The sequence below is a fragment of the Physeter macrocephalus genome, unplaced genomic scaffold, assembly GCF_002837175.3.
Source record: "Physeter macrocephalus isolate SW-GA unplaced genomic scaffold, ASM283717v5 random_1403, whole genome shotgun sequence".
Taxonomy (NCBI): Eukaryota; Metazoa; Chordata; class Mammalia; order Artiodactyla; family Physeteridae; genus Physeter; species Physeter macrocephalus.
The window spans coordinates 20,249-24,900 of NW_021146301.1; the positions used below are offsets into that span (position 1 = coordinate 20,249).

Genomic DNA, 4,652 nt, shown 5'->3' on the forward strand with positions numbered 1-4,652 from the left:
AAACAGCCAATGTTACTAGCAAGAGGTTCTTTAAGGACCGAATTCCAGTCTAATCTGAGCACACCTTACAGAGGCCCCACACCATCCTGGCGCTAAATCAGGGGACCCGAGTCAGGTGCATTCCAGAGCTCTGAAGAGAAGGGACCCCGAACACCATCAAGATGCAACTGTGCAGATGAACAGAAAGTGCTTCTGGAGAAAAAGCGGCAGAGTCTGGAGTTCGTCTCACAAAGAAGCCCCTGAGATTCCAAAAGGGCAGCCCCCACACTGAACGTCCCCGTGAGCACAGCGCTAGCTGCTCAATTCACAAGCCACCCTGACACTCACGTGCACGTGACTTCTAATTAAAAAACATTAGCTTCGGCCTGATGGACTCTCCCAGCTTTTTTTTTTTTTTAAGGCAACTGATATCAACTATTTATTTATTTATTTATTTATTTATAAGGCAACTGATATCAACTGTTTATTTATTTATTTATTTATTTATTTATTTACGGCTGCGTTGGGTCTTCGTTGCGGTGCGCAGGCTTCTCATTGCGGTGGCTTCTCTTGTTGCGGAGCACAGGCTCTAGGCACGCGGGCTTCAGTAGTTGTGGCTCGCGGGCTCTAGAGCACAGGCTCAGTAGTTGTGGCGCACAGGGTTAGTTGCTCTGCGGCGTGTGGGATCTTCCCGGGCCAGGGCTCAAACCGCGTCCCCTGCATTGGCAGGTGGATTCTTAGCCACTGTGCCACCAGGGAAGTCCCCTGATATCAACTTTAGATTCAAATCTTCCAATAATTCCTAAAATCTATATCTGTTCACAACGAATATGTTCTTTAAAAGCTTTTCAGAGGAAAAAAGTGATACAGAAGACACGCCAATGTTCAAATAATTTAAAACAAAAAGGTAGATTTAATGCAATAACCACATTAATCTGAGGATAAATAAATCCACAACAGGCTTTAAAGTTTGAAAACGTTTTCCTTTCTTTGCAGAGAGAATGGTTTTCTGAAAGCACACCGGACCGAGGACGTCAAAACGAAACACACTGTCTCAACGCCCAGGTGAGATGGGCCTGGTCCTCCCTGCTGCCCTCCCGACACCTGCCCCGGCCACGGCGAAGGCGTCTCTGACTCACGATGAGCCCTGGCTTCAGGAGTAACTGGATGGCTTGTTTCCCGAATCGTCTTCCTGTGACCCCATGCTCTGGAAGGGAGGGAGAGAGGCAGTGCGCTTGTCTGCCCTGGCCGAGGGTTTCCCGCCAGCCCCGGACACCTACCCCCCCGAGGACGCCACCCCGTGTACGGGGGAGGCAGGTCCAGGACCCCCACCCTCATCCCTAAACACACTTCCAGCCTGGAGTCTGGAAACATCCCCAACGAGTATGTCTCTGTGAACCTCCCGATATGGTTTCCGGGCACAAGCTGACACTCCCGATGGAGGATGCCACCCTGCCCCGCCCGGCCCACTCCGCGAATGCGGGGGCCCCAGTCACCTTCTGCACGAACTGGGGGTTCACTGTGATCTCCTGGTCCATGGCCCTCAGCCGTTCGTCCAGCTCTATGCACCTCAGCATCTGCGTGGCAGACAGGTGTGGACGCGCTGAGCGAGCAGGTTTAGGGCAACTTCACCTTTTTAGCCTAGACTATTACTGTGGGTGCTACAGGGTCACAACCCTGGGGCCAGATGAATTCTGGAGTCAGAAGTTTTGGATTCCGCCAGCAACACAGTACAGCAGGACCTGGGGCAGCACCCCGTCATCAAACACGCTGACATCTTTTGCAGTGAAACCTAAAAATATTCATTGGCCGTCAAATGAGTTACCAAAAAAACCTTCCCGTTTTGAGGGCTTTTTAAAGAAAACTTGGAATTGCCAAAAACAGACTGTGGAGACATACTGCTCTGAAGGTTCTGGAGCTGTTCAGTTCAATCCGTTTGCCTAAACAGAGGTAAGAAAGCAGACCACGCACACAATCCTGGCTCACGTCCAGAGCCCGGCCGGCACGCGGAGCAGGATGCGCTCCGTGGCCCGCGCCGCTGCCCAGGGGGAGCCGCGGGCGGCTCGTCTCCTCCAGCCGCCCCCGCTCTCCCCCAGCAGAGACAGGGGATCCCTGACTTTCCGAGCTGGGGCTCCACTTTCACGTTACCGAAGGCTCTAGGGTATAGATGGCCACCGGGTACGGATAAAACTGTACCGACTCTAAGACCCTTCAAGTGCTTCAGGAGTTGAAGGAGGCTTTGGTGAGCTAGACAAATAAGCTAACCCACCATCTACTTTTAACGGTACAACCTGGGAGAGTCCACCTGGAAATTAACTTTCTAAGAAATAAGATGTTCTTAGACACTAGTTGGGAACTACCCGTGTTTAAAGCTAAAATTTTCCTGGAACATACAGTCAGTATTCCAGGTATAACATCATAAACATCAGCCCAAAACACCTGGCATTCATATTTACCTCCTGATCAATGTTATGAAGCATGGCGGGGTTATTATATTTTTCAGGGTTATCATGGAAACTGACCATCCCATCCTTCTGATTAATACTTGCAAAAATTTCACCATCTTCTATCTATAAAAGAGAAATCAGGAAAGCAGTTTAGACCCCAAAACTATGCGAATACGCAGTGTTTCAATACAATCAGGAGAAATCACAGAAAGCAATAAATAAATAAATCTGTATGTGTATTTTTAAGCACCGCCTGCTTATTCAAAGATGTCTATTAAATACCTATCAGGTGCACTGCACCAAGATAGATGCGAAGGGGTAAAATCCACGTAAGGTAAATTAACCATTTTATTTAATTAATTTATTTATTTGGCCGTGAGGCATGTAGGACCTTAGTTCCCGAACCAGGAACCGAACCCGTGCCCCCGGCATTGGGAGCACAGAGTCACGACCACCGGACCACCAGGGAAGTCCCAAATTAACCATTTTAAAGTGAACAATTCAGAGGGCTCAACTACACTTGGGATGTGCAGCCACCAACTCTACCCCGTTTCAAAAGATTTCACCGCCCCCACCGGGAACCCACCCATTTAAGCCGTCAATGCCCATTTCCCCTCCTCCCAAGCCCCCTGCAACCACTAACCTACTTTCTGCCCTATGGGTTTGCCTGTTCTGGATGTTTCATATGAACGGAGTCAGACAACACGTGGTCTCCACGTCTTGCTTCTCCAGCATAATGTTCCGGAAGCGCCCTTACATCTTTAGGAAACCTCTGTGAGATAGAACTGACGTTGCCGTTGCATTTTAAAAAGTGAAGCCCTAACACATTTTTGTTTCACCCCGGTAGAAATTATCTTCTGGTCCTTTAAGAAAACTTTTCTGCCAGCGTTGATTCCAAGGCGGTTTCAAGGTCTTTGTTCTTTGCGTCAACAACTGGGCATTTATTTGTTTGATCCTCATCGCCAAATCCTGTCCATGAAGTAAAAAGCCAGAAGCCAATAAAATCCCAAACAGGTGCTGTTACTCTAACAAATTGCTCCCCAGGTGACAGTGGTCTTGTCACAGTGGAACTGAGCTGCCTGAGCTGGTCTGCTCCTTTCCATCCTGGAAAGGGATGCGCCCCAGTTAATGAAACACCAACAGCCCGACACACACCAAACAGAAGGCGCTAACTCTGACCCCATGAGCAAAGAGAGCTGCCTCTTCACAAAGGGGAAGGACACGCACACCGGGCTCACCACAGTGGCGCTCTCTGTAGTAACTACAACTGGAAACAACCCAGGCGTCCCCTGATGGGAACGGAAAGGCAGCCTCGTACAGGGGAACGCTGCAGCCCCGCAAATGAACCAACTACAACGACAGGCAACACTGTGCATGAATCTCACGGTGTTGAGCAAAAAAAGCCAGATCCCAAAGTACATACGCTGTACGTTTCCTTTTATATAAAACTCACTAAAAATAGGACGTCAGAAATCAGGATAATAATAACCTTTCTAGGCAGAGGTAGGGCTGGAAGCAGGTTTGAGAAGGCTACACACTGTATGATTCCAACTATATGACATTCTGGAAAAGGCAAAACTGTAGAGAAAATAAAAAGATCGGTGGGGGTGCGGGAGGGGGGAGAGGGACAAATAGGCAGAGCACAGAGGATTTTCAGGGCTATGAAAATACTCCACACGATACTATAATGATGGATCCACGTCCTTATCCACTTGTGCAAACCCACAGAACATCCAACACCATGAATGATCCCTGATGTACACTAAGGCCTTTGGATGATGGCACACCCGTGTAGGGTTGTCAGTTGCTAAGAACCGTCCCACCTGGTAGGGATACTGATAAGGGGAGGCTGTGCACGTGTGGGGCGGGAAACCCTGTACTTTCCCCTCAATTGTGCTATGAACCTCAAACTGCTCTAAAAAAATTGAGTCTTATTTAAAGCACCACCGCCGCCTTCATAAATTTTACACGGTAGGGCAGGATTTTTCAGGTGTGGCGTGACTGACATTTTGAGCCAGACGATCCTTCGTGGTGGGCGCTGTCCTCTGCATTGTGGGAGCTTGAGCGGCGTCCCTGGCTCTACCCACTAGGTGTGAGTAGCTCCCCCAGCTGGGACAACCAGAAACGTCCGCAGACATGTGCCCTGGCAAATGCCACGTGTCTCTGGCAGATAAAACATCGCCGGCTCACGTGGAGCCTGTCAGGGTCCATCTGGGCTGGCAAGCA

The 4,652-nt window shown here is 49.4% G+C and overlaps 1 long non-coding RNA gene across 2 annotated transcripts; it reads right to left on the bottom strand.

The window, feature by feature from the left end:
* Positions 1-869: 869 nt before the first annotated feature.
* On the bottom strand, positions 870-3,519 carry LOC114485307 (uncharacterized). 2 transcript variants are annotated; one of them, XR_003678777.2, is made up of 4 exons: positions 3,070-3,519; positions 2,436-2,549; positions 1,476-1,556; positions 870-1,186 (listed from the first exon to the last, which is right to left on the bottom strand). It is a non-coding gene; the product is annotated as an uncharacterized lncRNA (long non-coding RNA). The 2 variants fall into 2 exon arrangements; XR_008616804.1 differs by having other exon boundaries at positions 3,074-3,094.
* Positions 3,520-4,652: the final 1,133 nt, after the last annotated feature.